We start from the raw sequence: 11,355 nt of genomic DNA, 5'->3' as shown, positions 1-11,355 counted from the left end.
TTTTAGCACCAGCCGTGGCTTGAGGGGTCTGTTTTTGCTGCCTGGCTCACGCTTGCGTCCTCATTGCATCCCTCTGCAGGCCGTGGCCCGGGGGGGAGATGCCGCGCAGGACGTCCCCTCCTCCGCGGAGGCCGTGGGCCTGACGGATGCCTCCCCGGGGCGAGCAGGGGAGCTGCAGTGCAGGTCTGCTGGGTATGCTCCTTTGGCGGGCACCAGAAGCTTGGGGCGGGGGGTGTAGTAAAGAGGACGTAGGTGTAATGAGTTGGCCAGGCTCAGCCAGCCCTGCCCAGAGGACCCTTTAAAGCAAACCCAGAGACACCGCCGGGCTCCCCCACAGCCTGCCTGGAGGTTTGGGTCCATGCACCCCAAAAGCTCGGGCAGGGGCCAGGATGGGCACAGTGCACCGCCCCCATGGGCTCTGCCCCAAAAGAGCCAGCGAGGTTGGCCCATTGCAGGGAAACATTTCGGAGCTGCTGGCAGCGAGTGCTCAGCTCCCTCGTGTGGCACGAAGACGAACACGCCGGCCGGCCGGAGGCAGCTGTGCCGTGATCCGCATGACCTGCAGGGGCTGTGCTACAGCCCCGACACACGTGCTGTTCTGTGCACGTAAAACGTGCCCTGCAGGCATGGGCTCGCACCACGTGCCAGCTGAAGTTCGGGGCGGCCTGCAGCCCCACAGTGGACTTTGATCTGCCCGGCTGGAGGGCCCAGGGGCCTTCCCTGGTGCACAGAAGAGCATCGCTGCCGGGCACGAGCCGCCCGGGTTAGCCGCAGCTGGCGCAGCCCCTTCTCCAACAGGCTCAAGGGCCCCGAATGCCGAAGGACCCATTTCCCAGACCTCTCCCGCACCGCCTCCGTGCACCTCGGGCATGCAGGGGGAAGTGCAGTGGGGTCACACAGGGCCCTGGAAACTCTCAGGCAGAGGTTGGCCCCCCCGGTCACCGAGCACACGGGCTGCAGCTCAGCCCAAGCGAGGGCAGAGCCTTTGTGCTGCCAGACCTTCATCTCAGAGACGTCCTTTAGGCTCCCAGGCCAGCTCGTACAGCCTCCCGCCTGCCCTTCCCTTGGTGCCAGAGCCCTGCCCTCCAGCGCAGGAGCTGAAACAAGCACGTAGGGGTTTGCGGGACAGACACAGGCCATGGCGCCTGGAGATCCAACTTACAAACCCAGCTCTTCACAAGCCTGCAGGCAGCCTTGCTCCTCTACTATATCCCCGGTTCAGAGGATGCAGACCCTTGGCCTGGTGGCATCTACTAATGCTTGCAGACCGAGTTGGAGGACAGGCCACTGCTCATCTCAGGAGAGAAGCCGGGGCAGGATCCTCGCAGCAGGCATGGTGCCTCTGTCAAAGCCCCTTGCCCAGCCGCAGGCTGGAGGGCAGGCGTGAGCTGGTGGAAAGGGAGAAGAGGGAGTAGCCAGGCCTGGGCATCCCAGTGCTGACCCTCCATCTTCTTGGGGGGCCGGAGTCATGGTGCAAACACAGCTCCCCTCTGCATGGAGGGGGGTACTTCCCCACCCCTGAGCCCTCTGGCAGCCATCATCCCTCCCCACAGGGTCGGGGGCTCCGGCAGCAAAGTCTCTTCCCCCCTTGGGGTCCATCTCAGGGGCTCGGCTGCACCGAGGAGCCCCTGAAGTATTGCAAGCTCAGGAGAGGAGCTCAGGAAACCCCTGCCCAGCTACTGCACCCGCAGCCAAGGCCCCTTGGCCACCACCTAACTGCTTGCCGAGGCTGAGGGCTTGCAGTGCTGCCTAGGGGATTTGGACACCCGCTCCCCATGCAGGTTTAATGGGAAGGGGGTGCCCGAGCCCCTGCAGACTGCTGGAGCCAGCCGTGCAGGAGACTGCAGGGCTCTGACACCATCTCTAGCTGAGCCCAGAGGCCCGCCACCCCCAGCGCGCCTGGCTAGGCCTCTGTGGGCCTGGGATCTGACGCGGCTTCTCCCAGCAAACCCACCCCTACGTGCGTTCCCCTCCCTGCCGTCCGGGTTGAGCTGGCCTGGGATGGACGGAAGGAAGGGCAGGGCCTGGCAGGCCGGCTCTCGGGTGGCAGCGCGGAGCGGGTGCTGGGGGCGGCTCTGGTCCAGCCATCGATTGCAGGGAGCCGGGGAGCAGGCGTCTGCACGGGGCTGGAATCGGATCAATCCTCATTCTCCCGCCGATCAATCGATCTGCCCTCGCCGCCCACAGGCCTTCATGGGAGGAAGAGCAGGCTGCAGTGGCAGCGCGCAGAGCTCGGACCCAACGCCCCTGCCAGCCTGCCCCTTGTAGGCTGCGGGGAAGCTGTCCTTCCCTCTCGCCCTCCGTCAGCCCCCGTGGGGAGCGTGGTTTCCGATTCTCCTTGGGTCTCTTCCCTACTCCGGCCCTCGGCCTCCTCCGTTCGATTGCAGCGTCAATACAGCTGGAGTCCCGGCGGGGACGTGCCTGACTGATCAGAAGGAGGGGGTGACCTGGGCGTCTCTGGGACACCGCACCTCTTGCGTGGGCGAAACTGTGGGTCCCTGGACTGACTGGGAGAGGCAGGATGGGCTCCCGGGGGGTGTCTGGGAGCCCTGCAGCGGGGTTGGCTCCTGCTCGAGTGCCCGCTCTGGGAGACGCACCTGTGCCTGGCGGATCAATGCATCAGCTCTGGCCCAGCTCCCCGGTGTTGGGAGGAGACGTCCACCTGACAGTTCCTCAATCACGGCTGGGCTTCGTTACAGTTACTGACCAGCGCACCGGTCACTCGGGGCTGCGGGCAGATGGGGGCAGGGGGCTGAGACCGTGGCCTCAGCTATCGATCTCTCTGTAGCCAGAGGTCACCGCTGCACATGAAAGATCAGGGCCTGGAGAAGCTGGAGCTGGTGGGGCGGGAGCAAGGCTGAGGCCGCGCAGGGTGAAGATGACCCGGCCAGGATGGCTCTGCAGAGAAACCGGGCAAGGCCCGTCTGCCCCTGGCTCCCAACCGTGGCTCTTCCAATTCCTACCCCAGAGAGCTGCGTCCCTGCATCCCAGAGTCAGGACCTCTGCCACTAACCTAACACGTGGCCTTGGGCATGTTGCTTCTCCAGGACCTCAGTTTCTCCACAATGCTTCCCTGTTCCCTCGTAATGCACCGTACCCTGCCCCTCACCCCACCCCGCCCTGGCCCAGGGCACTGGAAGAGCTCGCTGCATGTCTGTACTGTGGTAGAGACCGGTAGGATGGTGACGGCCACTGCGATAGCCGGCAAGGGAGCACGCTGGGGTCTGTGCTGTGGTCTGGATTTGGGGAGCTAGGGGTGACTGAGCCGTGGTGCATAGCACAGCGCTGGGAGGAGGAGGGTGTACAGCTGCATGCGTGGGCACATGGACGCGTGTGGCTGGCACGGTACCATGGGTGTGTGTGTTATTGTGTGTGGGCGCCCAGGACTGCTGCAGCCAGCTGTGGGAGGCGCGCCCCTCGGTGTCTGCAGGTGTATCTGGTTGTGTCTCTCTCTGTTTATGTGGAAGCATGGGGATGTGCCGCGGGCTGCCTAGCCCACACTAGAGCTGCACCCGCGTGTGGCTGTAGGGGCCCCTGAGCGCGCATGGGCATCACCCTGGAGAGGTAGCGCTGCTTGCTGCTGTAGGTACGCGTACAACCATGCAGCTGTGTGTCCACGGGTAAGGCGTGTCCAAGCCAACACATGGCACGTGAGGCATAGCCAGGGCAGCGGTGATGCGTGTGGTTCAGTGGGGACAGGTATGTTACTGGAGCCAGCCGCTGACCCTATGCACGCTGGAACGTCTCCTTCTCCAGGCCCAGGGACTGATGCTGGGCTGACCACCGGCCCAGGGACCTCTGAAGAATGGAGGCTGCATTTGAAGGACCATCTGATGGACCAGACCCCTCCCCAGTGGCCTCATGTCTTCATTGACCCGGGTCTGACGCTCGTCTGGTTTCTCTCCGAACATCGCAGAGGAGGAGGGGAAAGGATCGGAGCAGCAGCTGTGCTGGGGGAGCTCTGGACGAGGCAGCAGGCTTGTCACTGTTTCCACAAGGATGTTCTGCTGGCAACATGCTTCATTTTTAAGGGCACTGGGACACCGCCTGCCCTGCTGCTGGTCATGCTGGGAGAATCCCAGATGCTTCCCAACTTGTCCGGTACCTGCTCCACTGCTAGTTGCTAGCCCCCTCGGACAGCTCGTGCACCGAGCGCTGGTGGAGCGAAAGCTGGTGACAGAAGCCAACTGTGTGTTGCGGACGCTGGCAAGCCTCCAGCACCTCTGCCTACCTACTTCCCGAGCTCTCGACCCATCTCTCCAGGGTCCTTTCTGGACCCCATTGCCGGGCAAGTTGGGCTCCTGCCAAGATGGCGCTAAGTCTGCCTGGAGCTGCTGCGTCTTTGGGGTGAGGAGTGTAAACCATGCGCAGTCTTTGGCCTCTCTGCTAAGGCAGCCTGCAGAGATGCCGATTAAAGCCCAGCAGCAGGGAAGGAGTTTCTGGTACAAAAAAACCCTGCTCAGATCTGGGCCGAGACAAGCCAGCGGGTGGACATGGGACACCGAACTGTCTAGCAAGTGATTACGGCTTTTGCTCAGGGCTGAGGGTGAGATCTCCCCCAAAAGCCAAAGGCTGCAAAGTCCAGCATTACGTCTGCAATTCCCAGGAGTTAGCATGTGCCCTCCAGCTCATCAGCTATTGGTAACTAGCCCCATTGCTGCCCACGGTGCCCCATGGGTGCCAGGCGCCAGGCCTTGGGGTGGGCATCAGGACTGTCCTTCAGGCCAGGTAGATCCAGGATTGGTTTTCCCAGCCCTTACCTTGCCAGGAGCCCCAGGGAGGAAGATTTAGAGGCTGTCAGGGTGAGGGCAAAAGGTCGGCAGGGGTCACAAAGTCCATTTCAGAGAGGTCACTGTCCACTTCTTTCAATGTAATGAAGCCATTATTTGCGAGAGTGACCGCTTTGCTCCCCAGCCGCTTGAAGCAGGGCAGCGCGCGGTGACCGGCTCTGAAAGAACAGGAAGGAGCCCCCTTCCTCCAGCCTTCGCCATTCAACAGGCCAGGAAAACAAATACACCGCACACCCCGATACAACACCCGGCCGGGCCTGGCCGGATCCGCTGGGGGCTGCGTGCGTCCTGACACGCTGCAGCTTGATGATTAACGCCGAAGTGTTGATCTCTGAGGAGGATTCAAATCGGGACCGAGCCCCTGAGAAGCATGCAAAGGCTGAGGCGGGATCGGGGCCCCACAGAAGTCAACGAGAGCTTCGCTGTTGACTTCCACAAGGCCTGACAGCAGGAGAGAGTTAGCATTTTGGCATCCCCGCCTCGCCATGTGACACGCAATGACTAGTTGTGAGCGGGGTGATTTCTTCCCTGTCTTCTTCCCACCCAAACTGACACTTTTTCTCTGCAGCTTTGGGAGTCTCCTGCCTTCCCTGTGGGGTAGGGGGTGGCCCCTCAGTCCTCTGCCCCAGGCTCCGTCCTCGGGCTGGACAACCAGCTGAGAGGTGGCATTAATATGGCATTTCTGCCAAAGCGAGATCCCAACCCTGTCCTGGCCACGAAGCTGGTCCAGCAGCGACTGTGCAGCAATCCCAGCTGAGCAGCTACATCAGCCCTGAGCATGACAGCACTCCCAAGTGCCTGTGCGCGGGGGTGATGTCCAGCACGGTCAGCTCGGGGCCTGGCTGTCGGTGTGCGACAGCCAGCCTTGCTTTGGCCAAGGTGCCTGGACCTGGGGCTACTGTTTTCTTTCACAGAAGGGGCAGAAGAAATGGGAGGGAAGGTACACGAGGCCTCTCAGCCCTTGCAAATGTCCCTCTCTTGTGGGAAGTCCAACTCCCTCTGACCAGAGAGAGTGAGGAGAGCTGCACAGAGGGGGAGGAAGACAAGTTTCTCCCTGACTTTTTGGAAACATTGATCTCACGTCCAATGCACACAAGAAGGCAAATCCTTCTTCTGGCCATCAAGCAGGCCTGCCGATGGCCCAAGGAGGCCACTGTAGCCAGCACGGCCCGTGCACTCAGTGTCCCAGTGGGAAAAGCAGGTTCTTGGCCCTCTGGGCTATCGGGAGCGCGGCAAGCTGCCCGCGCTGTGGGAAGCAGACCACAGGGACCCGGCAGGTTTGCACACTTGGCTTGTCATTGCTGGGAGGAAAGCAAGTGGGAGTGTCGGTGCAAGGGGGCATGAGCAAATGTGTGTGTGTGTGAGGCCGGGTGCACCTGTGGAGGTCTGGATGTGCTTACCCCCAGCTCGTCTCCGAGCAGAGCGGTGCCTGCTGCAGCGGGCTGTGCTTCTCCTTGCCAGACCTTCGTCAACAAAAGCTTCACTTTTTCCCCCATTGTCTTTTCATTTCATCTTCCCATGGTTGTCCCCGGGCCAGCAATGCTGTGCGCTGCCCCTCCGCCCTCCCTCCCCCTGCTCCAGCATGATGGACCCAGACATTGGAAATGTAACTGCTGACTCCTGACTTTGTTTTTTCCCTGTGGGATGCGTCTCGCTAGCACGATTCAGGGCGTTGTTATCACTATTACCTATGCACTTACAGCAGCCGTCCGACAGGACCTGGTCACCCAGGGGTCATTGAGGTGCTGCTCTGCACAGCCCCTGTGTGAGAGGGAGGCCCCGGACCATCCTGGACCTTGTTGAAACCATCGTCCCCCCTCCTCGGCTGTAACACTGCAGGGGGGTTTCTGGAACAGCCCGTCCCTTCCTCGTGGCCTAGTGCTGGCTTAATGAGCCCACAAGCCTCTGCAAAAGGGCAGCGTGGTTTGACCCAAGCAGCTGCACAGCGGGGCTGCGGGTGCCAGGGCCACTACCCCGCTCCTGCCCCCTGCTCCCCCGCCCCTCAAGACTGGCCACGTTGCCGATGAGTTTAGCCTCGTGGCCTGCCGCGTGGCTCTCCCTCCCGCCTCCGGCAGGCGAGGCGCAGCGGGGCAGACAAAGGGAAGCAGCGGGGCTCTCCTCGTGGGAGCCCTGACTAAGCCTCCCCGGAGCAGAGCAGACGCCAGACCTCGTCCGGGGGAGAGGGGCTTCCTCCCCTTCCTCTGCCCCCCGCTGCTCAACGGCCCATGGCGGGGCAGGCGGGAGGCGAGCTGTGGCTGCGCCCTCCTCTGAGGCGCCTGCCGGTGGCTTGGGCCCGCGGTAGCGACGTCTCCAAGGCCAGCAGCGGAGAGGAGAGGAGGGCTGGGAGGGAGGCCTGGGGAGGGCAGCCCGGGGATGAGCATGCTTTGTTTACTCCATCTCCTGGCCTGGCTGGTCACCACGGTAACTAGAGGAGGGAGAAGGCTGGTGCGCTGAAAGGTATGTTCTCCGAAAGCGGCCGCGCCGCCGGCCGCCGGCTCCTCCAGCCCCCGAGGTGCCGAGACCTGAACAAGCACCGCAAAGAAGTGGGGAGCGGGGTAGTAACGGAGGACAGCGGCCAGGGCTAAGGAAGGGAGCGTGGGGCAGGATCCATTCCCCTCCTGGAGGCACTCGCCAACCCGACCCAACCCCTTCTGCTCGGCTTCACCCCGATAAAGGCCTTCCTGAAACTACCGAGGCCTCTCCGCCAGCCACCTCGCCCAGGGACGGGTAGATCGGGTGTATAGCGCGTCATCGTCTCCAAGAAGGTTTCTGAGTAAAGCTTCGTAGCTGCTCCATGACCAGTGACGCACCAGAGGGGAGCGAGTGAGCAGGCCATCAGGGACCTCTCCGTCTTGGGGACAGGATCTTCTGGTGTTTCTGATCCCCGAATTAAGCCACTCTCCCGGGAGCCTGAGTGTGTCCGTGGCCCTCTGGCCAAGGGTGGCTTGGAGCCGTTGGTTGACCATTGGCTGGGGAGTCCCGTTGGCTCGATGGGAGGAGGGTGGCGTCTGCCAGAGAGGTCGAGACTAGTCAGAGGTGCCCGTCTTCTGGAGGGCACGTGTGGGGAACCACAGTGGTGGCCTAGCCTGGCTCTACATGGTCCTCACAGGCAGAGGGGAGGAGTTGTCCAGGCTGTGCTCATCTTGAATCACCCAGACTTTGGGGGAGAAGTAAGACAGAGCCCCAGCAAGGGAGCTCCATACCGGGGGTTGAGAGATATCTTCACCTCGCCTCGGCTTTTCAGCCTCGTAGGCACAGCAAATCCAAATGCAACCTCCTCTGCCAGAGCTGTATGGTCTCGCATACAACAAGAGCCTTTCCTCCTCCCTGTCCCTCCCCGCTACCCCCCCCCCCCAAACCAAAAAAACCCAAAACAGCTGCTGGAAATTTGAGTGCACATTATATGCAAGAAATATGGTAAGAGTTGGTTCTCCAGCTTACAGGCGAAACAGTCAAACCCACAGCAATGCACCGGGAGCAGAACAGCGAGCAGGATCGGCTCGCTCGCTCCTGCTCCCCAGTCACTTACGGTAAGGAAAGCTCTCCCCTGCCTTAATTCTGCCTTTAAAAAACAAGGTGTGCGTTGTATGCGAGAGAATACAGTAGTTGCCTGTGCCGTATCACCATGATGCGGCGTAGAAATGCCCCATCTGCTGTGACTGCCAACCGCGGAAGCTGACCTACTTTGTCTGCAGCCCCCACTTCATGGGGAGAGCTGCATTTTAGGTGCCCGTTGGCTTCCTTTGCTTGCATCGGCCCCGCGCTTGTTCTCTCCAGGCCCTGTCCTCAGGTCTTAATCTGGAGCAGGTCCTTTGAGTCCGTGGGTGGGGTACTCTGGATTTACCCCGGGGGAGCTCGGCCCTCGAACAGGGTCTTATCTAACAGACTGCGCTGGCCGGAGACTAGAAAAAACTCTGGGGCTCCCTTCGCAGCTCTGCCACGGGTGACCAGGCAAATCTTAGGGGAACCGAGGTATGATCTGCCAAAGGCGGCCGGCCACACTCATGCCCACAACAGGGCAGTTGTGAGGGGAGCTATAACTCCCGAACGCAGTGCTGTGGGTGGTGATCTCAGCATCGTGCTGAAGCCCATTAAAGCAAATGAACCAGTTTCACTGCTTTTGGCCTCTCGTGTGCTTTGTCTGTTCTTGCAGGTGACTTGCTAGCAGGGCTGGCTCCCCTGCGCACGAGGTGAAAGCAAAGGACTCGCTTGTGTCTGCACCAGCTGCCTTGGGGGGTTGCTGGTGAGAGAGGGAGACTGGCACCCAGAGCTTCGGTGAGGCTGTTGGGGGGCTACCTGAGGTGGGTTTTTGCGGGGTTTATTCAAGCTGTCAAAGGACAAGTATCCTCTGCTCTCACTTGCACTCCAGCCGTGCCAGCAGTGCCAGCAGAAAGGCTCCCCTGGATGCTCCTCCGGGGCTCTGATTCAGTAGAGCGTTTAGGCACGTGCTTCTCCGTCCTGTGCTTGCCGTGGTGAGGCCCAGGCAGGGGAGGAACCGTGCAGATGCTGCGCACCAAGGGGCTTCATCCCCCCCGGTTTCTAACGCGGTTCTGCTGGTGCCAGTGCTCCTGCGGCGTCGGCGTGAGTTGGTGCATCGGTGCCTCCTCCAGGAAACGGCATGTCCCGAGGCCCCGTGCAGACCTGGGCCAGGTCCTGCGGAGAGGCTGAGGCCGCGGCGCTGCTGCTGAAACCAACGGCTAGTTGCCTTGCAGGAGAAGCTGGGAGGCTGAGCTGCCCTCCCCGCATGACTACAGGGCCTTCCAGGAAGGAGCCCTGCTGAGGAAGGCTCCATCAATGAGCAGTAGGAGCTGCCAGTAAGGGCTGAGTCGGGGCGGAGGTGTGACCACAGGCTCTTCTGGAGTTGACAAGTCCCCACCAGGCTGCCAGAGCAAACCTCAGGGATAGTCCCTGATCTCTCACTCTAGTGCTTTTGTGCCCCGCACAGACGGCCCCAGCTGAGCTGGAGTCCTAGACTGACCCCTTGGCAAGGCGGAGGTGGGTGAGGAAGCAAGATGCCAGGCCCCCGGCCACCGGCACCTCGCACCGATCTGCCCTTCTACTCGGTCCCTTGTATCGCTGGGGGAGACTGGAGTCCGCTCCACCCCTCTTCACTTCGCACCAGGGCCCTGTGCTCCCCCCGAGCCCCGGTGTCTTCTGAGCTGGGTCTGGAGAGGCTTCAGGAGGAAGAGGTCTGCCCCGTGTGAGGTTTCCCCTGTTTCGGGCAGCAGAAATGCCCGGGGCTCATCCGCCAGCCTGGAGCCCCGCCGGGGCAGCGGCATCAGCTCTCCGGAGCAACATCTCTGTTACCTGCGGGGCACGAGGGTGAACGCTTGCAGCAGCTCCAGGGCTAGAGGAGTGAGCGCGTCCCCTTTACGGACCGGGCGTGCCCTGCGGACCGGGCGGCCTTCTCGCCTCCCGCGGCACGCACGTCTCACGGCTTCGTTATCAGCTATGAATAGCTCCAGTTACTGCTGTCCCTCCAGAGGGAACACGACTCAAGGGCCAATTAATACAGCGATGTGCAATAAATCCTTCTTCACTGCCCCCCCCCCAGCTTTCCTTTGGCTTCCATGTACATCCCCTTCATGAGAGTCAGCCCATAAGCAAAGATAGCAGGAACCGGGGGAAAGCAGAGTTGCAGACAGTGAGGGCTGGAAGGGACCTCAGGAGGTTGCGCTAGTCCGAGCTCTGCTCCCAGCAGGACCGGGCTCAGCTAGGTCACCCCAGCCAAGGCTTTGTCTGCCCGGGTCTGAAACACCCCCGAGGACGGGGAGCCTGCCCCAGTGCTCCCCACCCCCCCTCGGCGAGTCTGACCGGGTATCCAACCTCCACGTCCCTTCTGCGGAGGGGGCCAAACCGGACACCCTCCGGACGTGGCCTCGCCAGCGCCCGAGAGAGGGGAAGCGTCGCTGCGCCCACGCACCCCGGGGGGGGGGGGCAGGGGCGGGGGCGGGGGCGACGTGACGGCGACGGCAGCCAGGAGCCGGCGCCCCCGCCCCGCCCCGCCCCGCCCGGCAGCACCTTGGAGAGCGGCGGCGGCCGGGGCAGCACCCGGGACAGCGCCGCGCACCCGCGGCCGCCGGGGGAGGGGCGCCGCGCTCCCCGCGGGGGCTCCCCCGCCCGCGGCGCCCCGAGGGCAGGCAGCGCGGCCCCGGGAGCTCCGGCCGCGGCGCCGGGGGAGGCCGCCGCGGGGGCCGGCGCTGCGGGCGCGGGGTCGGGGGCGCTAGTTCCCCCGGGGGGGCCGGCCTGGGGCCTCTCGGGCGGGGCGGGGCGGGCGCGGGGCCGGGGGGCTGGGCGCGGCCCCTTTAACAGCCCGGCCGCGCCGCGGGGGCGAGCGCCGGGCACGGTCCGGTTGCGGCCGAGCGCCGGAAATGGGGGGGGGGGGGGGGATGGGGGCGGCCATTGTCCGGCCAGGCCGCGAGCTCCCGCCCCGGGGCCGCACAGCCCGGGCTCGGGCTCACCCCGCGGGGCGCGGCGGGGGCAGGGGCGAGCCAGCCCCGCCCCGTGTCCAGCCCCGGCCCGGCGCGGGCGCCGCGGGCTTCCCCGGCCGAGGTGCCGTCGGGCC

This window comes from Crocodylus siamensis, chromosome 7 (assembly GCF_052110815.1).
Source record: "Crocodylus siamensis isolate JL-2025a chromosome 7, ASM5211081v1, whole genome shotgun sequence".
NCBI classification, from domain to species: domain Eukaryota; kingdom Metazoa; phylum Chordata; order Crocodylia; family Crocodylidae; genus Crocodylus; species Crocodylus siamensis.
The sequence above is the reverse complement of the archived record's forward strand: the minus strand, read 5'-3'. Positions refer to the sequence as shown.